This window comes from Mus pahari, chromosome X (genome assembly GCF_900095145.1).
Source record: "Mus pahari chromosome X, PAHARI_EIJ_v1.1, whole genome shotgun sequence".
NCBI classification, from domain to species: Eukaryota; Metazoa; Chordata; class Mammalia; order Rodentia; family Muridae; genus Mus; species Mus pahari.
Window position 1 is genome coordinate 77919194 of NC_034613.1, and position 14707 is coordinate 77933900.

The window sequence follows — 14707 nt, forward strand, 5'->3', positions numbered from 1 at the left end:
TATACAAGTAAATATGCACAGACATACGTACATTAATATATACATTTATATTTTCTTTCACATTCTTACTAATACATTGATACATTCAGTTATGTTGGGCCCAATCACCTGTCTCATACACTGCATAAATAGTTATGTATGCTTACAATCTCAAGTATGCCTGCACAGATACATATAGATAAACATATGTATACATTTGGATGGATGGATGGATGGATGGATGGATGGATGGATGGATGGATGGATGGATGAACTAGAGCCCCCAAGCCAAACCATCCAACCAGTAACTTTATTTCTCTTCTTTGGCTTTTTGATACCTTTGTAGACAAAAGTTCTTAAGAAAATTACTTCAGAGATAAAATATTACATAAAATTGGAGTTACGGAAGGATATTGATATTAAGTTCAAAGCTTTATTCCGTTCTATTATGTTCATTATACGTTCAAAGCAATAGTTTTTACATGGCCTTGCCTTATCATTGTACACATCTGTGACTTTGTCCTTGAACCTGAATGGTTTTCCTTGAACATAGATTTGTTCCAAGCTTATCTCTCTTTATAGTATGATTATGAAAGCTCATTATATTTATTTTTTATTGTGCAGCCTTTATTTACTATTATCAAGAGTGGGCACATTCTATTCTTGATTCTAACTTTATTACATCTTTCTAGCAAAGCAACTAAGACCATATCTTAAAACTTTCTCCCTAAAATTATTTGAATCAAATCAAGAATATTATCGAATTATTAATTCCTCTAAATAACATTAATTCATAAACGTTGATCTTTATTTTGAGCTGCAAGAAATCTGCTCAGTAGGATGGGATAATGTCCAGGGATAATTATGTTAATTTAATAAAGAAAGGAAAGGCATATTAGCTTTAAGAGTCAATCTTGAGATGAAGTGTCTTTGGGACTTTGCCATCAAGCTCACCCATCACAGACAAAAACAGTGGGCCACCATCAGGAATGCCATCTGCTAGCCTTAGCCTATCCTAGATGGTTCCTGAGAGTGGAAGGAATCTAGGAGGAATGGAGGGAGGGGAAACTGTGGTTGGGATTACTGTATGAGGAATAATCTATTTTCAATTAAAAGAGAGAGAAGCAAAAAGATAAGCCCAAATTCTTACTATGTATAGATAGATTGCCAATATTAACTACTGTGCATGTGCATCCTTAAAGCTTTTTCTTTGCATATATAAGAATCAAATTTTATAATACTACTAGCAAAGTTATACTTTTGTAATTTTTATAGATCTTTATACAAAAGGCAGTCTGTTACTCCTTTATGATTATATCATTATAATTTACATTATTACATAGTATGTATCATTATGCATATGGTACATTTGACTAATACATAGATTTTAAAATTTGAAATTTAATGACACTAAATTATATTTATGAACATAATAAATATTCCTATAAATAACTACAGGAGCTGCAGTTACTAGAAGAATGTTGACAGCATTGTAGATTACATTTCATTCTCTTTCTATGAGTACTTCTTGTCTGAGTCAGAAATAGTTCTGTTTCTTATAAGGAATTGCTTACCTTTTTTTAGCATATTCTGATTTTAATTTTATATGATGTGTGTTTTTCCTGAATTTATACAATGTGCACCACTTATATGTTTGGTGTCCACAGAGACCAGAAGATTGTGTAGGATTCCCTGGAGCTGTATTTACCGCAGCTGTAAGCCACTATAAAAGTGCTAGGAATCAAATCCAGGTACACTGGAAGAATATTTCATCCTTTTCATTGCTTATCCATCTCTCCAGGCCTGTTAAATACATTATTAACCATATGCCTATTAGTTAATTTTTTTTATTTGCTTTGTGGTAAAAATAAAATAACCTCACATCAACAAGAATGGCTAAGATAAAATATTCAACTAAAAGCAGATGATGGCAATGATGTGGAGAAAGAGGAACACGCCTCCAATACTGGTGGGACTGAAAGCTGGAAAAAGCGCTTTGGAAATCAATCTGGTAGTTCCTCAGAAAACTGGAAAGAGTTCTACCTGAAGACCCAGTTATACCACTACTAGGCATATACCCAAAAGGTGCTCCAACATATAAACAGATGATAAGAATATATGCTCCAGAAGTTATAAAACAAAAGGAATTAAGAGAAATCTACAGAACATTTTATCCTAAAACAAAAGGATATACCTTCTTCTCAGCACCTCATGGCACCTTCTCCAAAATCGACCAAAGAATTGGTCACAAAACAGGTTTAAACAGATACAAACATATTGAAATTATCCCATGTATCGTATCAGATCACCGTGGAATAAGGCTGATCTTCAAAAACAATATAAATAATAGAAAGCCAACATTCACATGGAAGCTGAAGAACACTCTAGTCAATGATAAGTTGGTCAAGGAGCAAATAAAGAAAGAAATTAAGGACTTTTTAGAGTTTAATGAAAATGAAACCACAATATACCCAAACTTATGGAACACAATGAAAGCATTCCTAAGAGGAAAACTCATAACTTCTGAGTGACTCCAAAAAGAAACTAGAGTGAGCATACACTATGAGCAGCTTAACAGCACACCTAAAAGCTCTAGAATGAAAGGAAGCAAATTCACCCAAGAGGAGTAGACTGCAGGAAATAATCAAGCTCAGGGCTGAAATCAACCAAGTGGAAACAAAAAGAACTATTCAGCTAATCAACCAAACAAGGAGCTGGTTCTTTGAGAAAATCAACAAGATAGATAAACCCTTAGACAGACTCACTAGAGAGCACAGGGACAGTATCCTAATTAACAAAATAGGTAATGAAAAGGGAGACATAAAAACAGAATATGAGGAAATCCAAAACACCATCAGTTCTTACTGCTATAGGCTATATTCAACAAAACTGGAAAACCTGGATAAAAGGACAAATTTCTAGACAGATACCAGGTACCAAAGTTAAATTAGGATCAGATTAATGTCTTAAAATGTCCCATATCCCCTAATAAATAAAAGTACTCATTAATAGTCTACCAAACAAAAAAAGCCCAGGACCAGATGGGTTTAGTGCAGAGTTCTATCAGACCTTCAAAGAAGACCTAATTCCAATTGTCCTCAAACTACTCCACAAAATAGAAACAGAAGGTACTCTACCCAATTCATTGTATGAAGCCACAACTACCTGATACCAAAACCACATAAAGACCCAACAAAAATAGAAAAATCCAGACCAATTTCCCTTATGAATATCCATGCAAAAATACTGAATAAAATTATCGCAAACCGAATCCAAGAACACATCAAAACAATTATCCAACCTGATCAAGTAGCCTTCATTTCATGAATGCAGGGACGGTTTAATATTCGGAAATCCATCAATGTAATCCACTATATAAACAAACTCAAAGACAAAAACCACATGATCATCTCGTTAGATGCTGAGAAAGCATTTGACAAAAATCCAACACCCTTTCATGATAAAAGTCTTGGAAAGATCAGGAATTCAAGGCCCATAACTAAACATAATAAAGACAATCTACAGAAAATCAGTAGCCAACATCAAAGTAAATGGAGAGAAGCTGGAAGCAATCCCACTAAAATCAGGGACTAGACAAGGCTGCCCACTTTCTCCCTACCTATTCAATATAGTACTTGAAGTCCTAGCCAGAGCAATTAGACAACAAAAGGAGATCAAGGGGATACAAATTGGAAAGGAAGAAGTCAAAATATCACTATTTGCAGATGATATGATAGTACATATAAGTGATCCAAAAAATTCCACCAGAGAACTCCTAAACCTGATAAACAGCTTCAGTGACGTAGCTGTATATAAAANTAACTCAAGCAAATCATTGGACTTTCTCTATACAAAGAATAAACAGGCTGTGAAAGAAACTAGAGAAACAACACCCTTCAGAATAGTCACAAATAATATAAAATACCTTGGTATGCCTCTAACTAAAGAAGTGAAAGATCTGTATGATAAGAATATCAAGCCTCTGAAGAAAGAAATCAAAGATCTCAGAAGATGGAAAGAACGCCCATGCTCATGAATTGGCAGGCTCAATATAGTAAAAATGGTGATCTTGCTGAAAGCAATCTACATATTCAATGCAATACCTATCAAAATTCTAACTCAATTCTTCAACTAATTAGAAAGGGCAATTTGCAATTTCATCTGGTATAACAAAAAACCTAGGATAGCAAAAACTCTTTTCAATGACAAAAGAACTGCTGGTGGAATCACCATACCTGAACTAAAGCCATACTACAGAGCAATTGTAATAAAAACTGCTTGATACTGGTACAGTGACAGACAGGTGGCTCAATAGAATAAATTTGAAGACCCATAAATGAACCCACATACCTATGGTCACTTGATCTTTGACAAGGGAGCTAAAATCAGCCAGTGGAAAATAGACAGCATTTCCAACAAGTGGTACTGTCTCAATGAGCAGTTATCATGTAGAAGAATGTGAATTGATGCATTCTTATCTCCTTGTACTAAGGTCAAGACTATGTAGATCAAGGAACTCCACATAAAACCAGAGACACTGAAACTTATAGAGGAGAAAGTGGGGAAAAGTCTCAAAGGTACGGGCACAGGGGAAAAATTCCTGAACAGAAGAGCAATGGCTTGTGCTGTAAGATCAAGAATTGACAAATGGGATCTCATAAAATTGCAAAGCTTCTATAAGGCAAAAGACATGGTCAAAAAGAAAAAAAGGCCACCAACAGACTGGAAAAGGGTCTTTACCAATCCTAAATCAGCTAGGGGAATAATATCCAATCTACATAAAGAACTCAAGAAGTTGGACCCCTGAAAACTAAATAATCCTATTTAAAAATGGCGTACAGAGCTAAACAAAGAATTCTCAACTGAGCAATACTGATTGGCCGAGAAGCAGCTGAAAAAATGTTCAACATCCTTAATCATCAGGAAAATGCAAATCAACACAACCCTGAGATTCCACCTCACACCACTCAGAATGGATAACATCAAAAATTCAGGTGACAGCAGGTGTTGGCAAGGATGAGGAGAAAGAGGAACACTCCTCCATTTTTTGGTGGTATTGCAAGCTGGTACAACCAATCTGGAAATCAGTCTGGTTATTCCTTAGAAAATTGGACATAGTACTACTGGAAGATCCAGCAATACCTCTCCTGGGCATATACCCAGAAGATGTTCCAAGTGATAATAAGGACACATGGTCCACTATGTTCATAGCAGCCTTATTTATAATAACCAGAAGCTGGAAAGAACCCAGATGTCCCTCAATAGAGGAATGGATACAGAAAATGTGGTACACTTACTCAATGGATTATTACTCAGCAATTAAAAACAATGAATTCATGAAATTCTTAGGCAAATAGATGCATCTGGAGGATATCATCCTTAGTAAGGTAACCTAACCTAATCACAAAAGAAGTCACTAGATATGTATTCACTGATAATTGGATATTAGCCCAGAATCTTAGAATATCCAAGATACAATTTGCAAAACAGAAGAAAATCAAGAAGGGAGACCAAAGCATGGATACTTCATTCCTCCTTAGAAAAGGGAACAAAATACCCATGGAAGAAGTTACAGAGACAAATTTTGGAGCTGAGGCGAAAGATGGACCATCCAGAGACTATCCCACCCAGGGATCTATCCAATAAGCAGCCACCAAACCCAGACACTATAGCATATGCCAGCAAGAATTTGCTGAAAGGACCCTTATATAGCTGTCTCCTGTGAGGCTATGCCAGTGACCCGCAAATATAGAAGTGGATTCTCATAGTCATCTATTGGATGGAACACAGGGCCCCCAATAGAGGGTATAGAGAAAGGACTCAAGGAGCTGAAAGGGTCTGCAACCCTATAGGGGGAACAACAATATGAACTAACCAGTACCCCCAGAGCTCATGTTTCTAGCTGCATATCTAGCAGAAGATGGCCTAGTCGGCCCTCATTGGGAAGAGAGGCCCCTTGGTCTTGCAAACTTTATATGCCCCAGTACAGGGGAACACCAGGGCCAAGAAGGGGGAGTGGGTGGGTAGAGGAGAGGGAGGGGGGTGTATAGCGTAATTTTGGGATAGCATTTGAAATGTAAATGAAGAAAATATCTAATAAAAATTTGAAAAAAAAAAAAAAAGAAGAACATATGCTCCACTCTGTGTTGGGTTAAAATGGTGGCGTGTGTCCTGCCTGCCACAGGGCTAGGGTTGCTCATGAAGGTAGATGGGGGGGGGCAGGTGTTGGGCTGTTAGAAGTCACAGGACCCTGTTCCGGGAGTGGAGAGGCACAGTCTGAGGTCCCCTGAAGAACCTGCTGGAATAAGTTCGGGTTCCTTGTGTCTGCACAGAGGTCTACAAATTCTGAGGCTCTTGGACACCATAGATGCTGTTTGATGTCGTGGAAGATATGAGAACTGAGTATGTGGCCTTGGCCAAAGGGAAAAGGGCAGGGAGGAGGTCTCCAGCCGGTTCTTGTGGGAAGGAGAGTCTTTGACTTGCTCAGCAATGGATTAGTTTGATAGTGACTATGGCTAGAAGCACTGAAAGACCTTCCTGCAGGACGTTAGACATGCAGCTCTTTAGAGGAAGACCTGCTCCATTGCTCCAGCACTGTGGATCCTGAAGAGAAGTGACAGTCCATGGTTTTCAGGCATTTATTATAGAAAGGCACAGGGTGAGAGTAGAGAAGTAGGGGTCAGCCATGGCCAAGTGGAGAGAAGGCGGAAGGGAAGGCAGAGAGAGGGGAGAAATAGGGCAAGAGAGAAGCAAGTGGGAAGCAGGAGTATGAGAGGGAGGAGGGGACAAGCAGCCCCTTTTTTAGTGGGCTGGGCCTACCTGGCTGTTGCCAGGTAACTGTGGGGTAGAGTCCAGACAGAGTACCAGGGACTGGACGCGTTGCCCTACATGATTGATGGCCACAGAATTATGGAGCTGGGGCCTCATGTCAGGAGCCTAGTGTTTGGGAGCATGGCAAACTTTCTTTCATTCTTTGCAGATGGGTCTCTGCGGTTTAAACCTAGCTCAACCAGAAAACAGACTGCCTTTCACGGTCCCAAAACTGTTTATAGTGGCCTCATTTATAATAGCCAGAAGCTCAAAACCACCCAGATGTCCCTTAACTGAAGAGTAGATACAGAAAATGTGGTACATTTACACAATGGAGTACTACTCAGCTATCAAAAAACATGACTTCATGAAATTCTCAGGAAAATGGACAGAACTAGAAAATATCATCCTGAGTGAGGTAGCCCAACCACAAAAGAACACACATGCTATGAACTCACTGATAAATGGATATTAGACCAAAAGCTCACAATGCACATGATAAAACCCACAGGCCATAGGGAACTTAGGAGGAAGGAAGCCCAGTGTGTTGATACTTCAGTCCTGGATTGGGGGGGGGGGCAAGATAGATGATCAGGGGAGGTGGAGGTAGGGGGACCTTGGAGGGAGAGGGGAGAGGGAGGAAATAAGTGGGGGCAGTATCAGGTACCAGAGGAAACAGGAGGGAGGTACAGAGGGTAAGGAAATTAAATAAAAATATGTAGCAGTAGCAGATGAGGAACTAGAGGGTCCCAGACACCAGGAAAGCAAGAGACTCCCAGGACTCAAAGGGGATGACTTTAGCCAAAATGCACTCAGCAAAGAGGAGCTAGAACCTGTTAATACCAGCTCCATTAGATAGGCATGGCCACCAGTTGAGGGATGGGGCCACCCACACACCTCAAAGTTTTTTAGCACAGAAACGTTCTTGTTCAAAGGAAAGACAGGGACAAAAAATGGAGCAGAGATTTAAGGAAGGGTTACACAGGGACTACCCCACCTGGGGGGTCCTTCCTGTCTGCAGACACCAAACCGTGACATTGTTGCTGTTGCCAAGAGGCGCTTGCTAACAGGAAACTGGTGTGGCTGTGCCTTGGGAGGTTCTGCAAGCACCTGGCCAATGCAGATGTGGACGCTGGCAGCGAACCAGCACACTGAGCTCAAGGATCCCAGTGGGAGAACTTATGGAAGGACTAGAGGAGCTAAGGGGGATTGCAACCCCATAGGAAAACAATGTCAGACCACCCAGTGCTCCTAGGGACTAGACCACCAACCAAGGAGAATACAGGGAGGGAGGGATCCATGGCTCCAGATACATATGTAGCAGCAGATGGCCTTTTCTGACATTAATGGGAGGGAGGCCCTTGGTCCTGTAGAGGTTTGATGCCTGTCTTAGGGTTTTATTGGTGTAACAGACATCATGACCAAGACACTCTTGTGAGGACATTTAATTGCGGCTAGTTTACAGGTGTAGAGGTTTAGTCCATTATTGTCAAGGAAAGAACATGGCAGCATCTAGGTAGGCATGATGCAAGTGGAGCTGAGAGCTCTATATCATCATCTGAAGGCTACTAATAAAAATCTTGATTTCCAGGCAGCTAGGATGAGGGTCTTAAAACCCGTACCCACAGTGACACACCTATTTCAACAAGACCACACTTTCAAACAGTGCCACTCCCTGGGCCAAGCATATTCAAACCATGACATTGCCCCAGCATAGGGGGATGCTGTAGTAGTGAGGCAGGAGTTGGTGGGTGTGTAGGGAAGCACCTTCATAGAGGTAAAGGGGAGGGGAGAGAGGGCACAAGTGGGATGGGGGAGGGTTGTGGAGGGGTAACCTGGAAGTTTGATATCATTTGAAATGTAAACAAATGGAATGATTAGTAAAAAAATTTAAAAAGCAAAACAATGCCTTTATCTCAGTTTGATAGAAAGCGAAGCATATAAACAAAAGGTTGCTACTTTTTCAATTTTAATTAGTTATGAAAAAAATTAAGTCTCCTTTCTCTTTTTTTCCTTCACCGTTCCTATTCATTTTTATTCCATACCAAGATCATTAAATTAAATCTTTCAAAGTGGAACTAAAGAGAATTAAAAGCTGACCATTTCTACTACCATGTGAGTTAAATAAGTAATTTAAAACTTGAGGAAATCCCACAGGATTATCCATTTATACTGTGTTGTATTCAAGGGTGATTTTCAAGGTGATATTAAATCATTCTCTGGGAAAGGATATAATATATCCCTACACACTTCTCTTTCTACCTACAAACTGATAAAGCTGAACATCTCTTAATATACTTGTTCTGTAGATGCAAATTCTTTTCTATTTCAAGCTCTTTTATCTTTATCTCTACTGTGTATCACATATGTGGTTGAAAATGTTCTGTCTTATTACTCTTTTGTCTTATTTTATAATTAGGACATTGAATAAAGGTTAGGGCTAGGGCTAGGTTACAAAGGATACAGACATGCTAATACTCTCATCTATAGTTCCTCTTTCAGATGTAGCATTTTATGACAGCCTAAAGAGTTTAATTATAAAACTAGACTTGTGCTAATAATAACTCTTATCCAATAGCAAACTATATGAATGATTCAAAGAATAGTTTAAGTGTGGTGATGTCTCATTATAGAAACTCCTGGAGTCCTTCAAACCCAGAGTGTTCCCAAGCTTGTTTTGAAGTGTTCTTCAGAAGTCATTCCCAGTATTTATTGAGAGCAGCACACCAAACATCACCCTAGAAAAGAATTAGGAATGTTTTGTTTTAAAGAATCTTTTAGCAGAATTTTATGAGGGAATAAGTTGAGTCCTACTGATACATAATAGCATCCAGATACAAAAATCCTTATTATCAATCTGTACTCAAACATTGCTTTTAGCATTTGTAATGAAGATCTGCTGTTTTCAATGCTGCTTTCAATGAATGAGGTTAGACTTAATTATCACAACACACAAACATTATTCTGAGCCAGTGTCATGAAAGGTCACAAGGAAAAAATATGGAACATAGTTTAAGATTAAAGCCATGTTTTCAGCTTAGCTTATAAATGTTGATTGCACAGAGAGCCCAAGGTATAGTAATATTGATTACTTTGTTTTCTTAAAGTCAAGCTAAATTTAAACAAGCTGAGTACACAATAGGAAAACAGATTGAATGCATAGTATTAAATGATCTTAAAGTATATGATTAATCTGGCTACAAAGTTCAGTTTCTGAAGGTAAGCTTATCAGTGTCATCCCCAGAAAAGTCATTCCCATAGGTATACAATAAAAGATATACAATATTCTTTTTCTGAAGAAACCTGGATTAGGCACCCTATTTTGTGCATGCAAATTATGACAAATTTGCTTATTATAAATGTATTCATTAGCAGACAGATACACATATTTACATAATAAACTCTGGTCATTACTATACCCTCCATTATCCCTACCCCTCACCTACTGGAACTCATCTCAACAAGCTCCATTTTTTTTATGTCTTTTTGTGTGTGGTTTATTGAATTTAATTATGTCATTTTACACAAGCATAGCTAGGAGATTACTTGTGTTAGTACACCTCTGATAAAGTAACAATTCTCATACAACAACCATTAACTATAGATAGTCTTTTAAGGAGAGATGTGCTGAAATGTGAAGTGGCTTAATCTTACACTTTCCTTATGTAGAAAATCATAGCTGCAGTGAATTCACAAATACAATAGCAATGTTATATTCCCAAGATATCTTAAATTTGCTGAAGATAATAGCTATTTAGAAGTTTGTGGTTCTTCTATTTTATATACCATCAATTCCACAAATAAAAATGCTTAATTGACTGTCTTTACTTTCCAGTCAAATTGCTTATTGTTTACATAAAATAGATAATCAAGTGTAAAAGTATATTTACATTATAAGAGAAGAAGATAGAGATCAAAATTGTGCAGATATGTCTCCCATGCAGGAGAAAACTGTTTTAGCCATGGTTAAGTATAAGCAACTACTTAAGTCGTGAAAATATTTTCACTTTGACTGCATTATTATTTATGGTGCAACAATACATGTTATCACAAAGGTTCATTGACAAAATATTATCCCTTATCTTTATTGAACTTGAGTAATGAATAAAGTATATGTACAAACAACGTAATGAATGAATTTTCACAGGACGTAAAATATATAGCATGTCACAAAAATCACAAAGATGAGACTCTTTTAAATCAGACAACAGGGATTCATTAATACTGGCAAAAAGAGGAATATGCAATTTGAATCTTTCTTTTCTTTTGACATTTTTTTCTTTTATTGGATAGTTCCTTTATCTACATTTCAAATGCTATCCCCTTTCCAGGTATCCCCTCCGGAACCCCACACATTCCTTGCCTCTCCCCCTGCCTCTATAAGGGTGCTCCCCCAACCACCCTCCAAATCCCACTTTCCCACCCTGGCATTTCCCTATACTGGGGCATTGAACTTCCTCAGGCCCAAGGAATGCTCCTTCCACTGATGTCCAACAAGGCCATCCTCTGCCACATATGCAGCCTGAGTCATGACTCCCTCCACGTGTACTCTTTGCTTGATGGTTCAGTCCCTGGGAGCTCCAGGGGGTCTGGCCAGTTGACACTGCTGCTCACCCCATGGGGATGCAAACCCACTCAGGTCCTTCAGTCCCTTCTCCAACTCCTTCATTGGGGACCTAAAAAAAAAACATTATCTAAGAGGAGAAAGGAAAACATTCATTCCAAAGTCAGAAAATAATAAGGATAAGGGAAATATTATTTAACTAAAAGGTGATGTATGGAACAATTAGACTGCTTAGGTAAATTAATTAATTAAAAATTTAAAAAAATATATAAAACAGTAGAATACCTACAAGGAAGTTAAAAGAAAAGACATGGATCTCAAACGGTTTTGTTTCAATTTATCAAATGTAGTGGAAACGACTGAATATTTAATGTTAGAATTTCTGTATTATGGGTTCAAATATCTCCTATTAAACAATTCTTTTCCATATCTGATAAATGTTCACTGAGGACCCAGTACTGTCTTAGGTCTGGGTTTAGAATTAGTGAATGGAAACACATCACTTATATCTTTGATTTTATAAGAAGATGAGTAGGAGGGCAAACCTGTAGGAGGACCAGCAGTCTCAATTAAACTAAACCTCAGAGATCTCTCAGATACTGAAACACAAACCAGGCAATAAACAACAGCTGCTATGAGGACCCCAACACATATACAGCAGAGGACTTCCAGGTCTGGGCTCAGTCAGAGAAGATGTACTTAATCCTCAAGAGACTGGAGGCCCCAGAGAAGTTAGAGGTCTGGTGGCGGGGGGCATTCTCATAGAGACAGGGACGTGGGGAGGAGTTATGGGATGTGGAACAGTTGGAAGGTTGACTGAAAGTGTAAGAAAATCTGGAGTGTAAAAAAAGAGATAATAATAATAATAATAATAATAATAATAATAATAATAATAATAATGCCAAGTGAAAACCTGAGTGGAAAAACCTTACTGATAGAATGGTGTTAAAAACAAATAATCAAAACTGGAAAAAATAGAGAAATTGGACCATGCAGTAAAGGTTTAAAAAATACACTTAAAAAAAATATGAACAGATCATGGGATAGCTCAGAGATACCAAGAAAATATTTCACCTTTGAACTCTGCATAGACAAAGGAACACACAATCATGAAGGTACAAAGACTATTTTCAATAAAACCACTGACGTAAAATTCCCAAACCTAGAAAAAGGCTTATGTTTCTTCATAAGAGACCTATAGAACAACCAATCAATTTGGGCCTGAAAAGAAACTCTTTGCGACATCTTATGTTTAAACATTAAAAACACAGAATTGAAAATGGGTATTTAAAGCTGCAAGAGAGAAAGATCAAGTCACTTATGAAGACAGGCCCATCAGATAAAACACCTGATTATTCAACAAAAATTGTTAAGCCAAAAGTGCATGAGAAGATTCATCCCAAGTTCTGAAAGAACTCTAGTAGATTATTAGAGCCAGAAAAAATCTATCATTAAAGCTGAGAAGTAAAAAATCTTTCCATGTTAAAAAAATATTCAGCTATTAAGAACAAGGACATCTTGTGTTTTTCAGGCAAATGTATGGAACTAAAAAATATCATCCTGAGTGAGGTAACTCAAACCCAAAGGGACATGCATGGTATGTACTCACTAATAACTGAATATTAGTCAAAAAAAGTGTACAGAATACCCAAAATACAGTCCACAGACTGAAAAAGGTCAATAAGCTGAAGTGCTGAACTGAGGACTACTCAGTCCCACCTGAGAGAGAGGGGAAAGCAATCACAAGCTGGGAGGGGGTAAAGGAGGGACAGGCCTGGGAGGGAAAGCAGTCAGGATGTGGGGTGGAAGTCAGGGGAGAGGGGAACCTGATCTGGTATTGGGTGAGCGAAAAAGACTGAAGTTCTGAGGGTCAGGAGAAAAATGTAAAGAGGCAACCTGAGGAAATAGGGAGTTGGGGGGACCCTCAAGAATTCACCAGAGCTCTGGTAGGTGAAAGACTCAGGAATTAAAGGGGGGACCTTATATGAAATGCCAGACAGCAGGGAGAGGGAACTTTTAGAGCCCACCAACTGCAGGGAGACAGGACATCAAATGTGAGAGCATCCCACAGTCACATCTCTGACTCACAATTGTTCCTTTCTGAAAGAATTACAGGGATGGAAATTGAGATGAGCATGAGGAAAGAATGTCCAGCAACAGGCCCAAAGTAGGATCCAGCTCAAGGGGAGGTCCCAAGGACTGACACTATTACTGAGGCTGTGGAGCACTCACAAAAAGAGACCTAGCATGACTGCCCTCAGAAAGACCCAAAAGCAGATGAAAGAATCAGATGCAGATATTTGCACTCAACCAATGGACAGAAGCAGCTGACCCCTGTTGTTGAATTAGAGGCAGCTAAAAGAAGCTGAGGAGAAGGGCAATCATGTAGGAACACCAGAGGTCTCAATCTTGACCCCTGAGATCTCTCAAACACTGGACCATCAAACAGACAGCATACACCCATTGATATGAGGCCTCGACACACATACAGTAGAGGACTTCCTGGTCTGTGTTTAGTCAGATATGATGCACCTGACTCTCAAGAGACTGGAGGACTCAGGGAGTTTAGAGGTCAGGTGGAGTGGGGGATGGGGACATCCACTTGGAGACAGGGAGTGGGGAGGAGGTATGTGATGTGGAACAGTGGGAGGGTAGATGGGGGATAAAATATGGAGTGTGAAAAATTTTAAAAAGTATATTCAAAGGTGGTAGAGAAATAAATGAATGAATATTGGTTTGTTTTTATGTTTAAAACATTGTGGGGCAATAGGCTACACACAGACAGCCTGGTTTCCAGTAGAGGCTAGATCTTGAACCCTGGGACCCTGTAGTGATAATTCACTTGCATGGGACAGAAGGCATTCTTTCGTGTCTCCTGGACCCTGTTGGAGTTACCACCCCCACAATGCCCACAGGAGAGGTGTGGCTATTAGCCACTTAGGAATAGCACCAAGCCCCCCCCCCCCACACACACACATGCAAATAAGGCTTCCCCCAAACTCTCAGTCCAAGCCAATGAGAGGGGCTTGCTGCCAGACCCTATATCACTGCCAGAACTGTATATAGAGAGGGCCAAGCAGGGAATTAAAGGTATGCAAGAACCATCCTTTTGTCTGAGCCCTTTGTTCCAAGAGCTGTAACACTTGGGAAGAGACCTTCTCTCCCTAAGAGCTGCCTGGGGCCAGCCTCATTCCTCACTGGATTGTCTTTTTGCCAACCCAGCCTAATCCCCTAACCTGACTGAGTTCAGAAAGGCTGGGTTGTTCAGAGGCTTTGTCTCCCTGCCTGCACTCACTTTTCTCCACGCTGGGGCCTTCCTACTGGCCTGGCCTGGGTAGAGATCCCCTTGGGAAA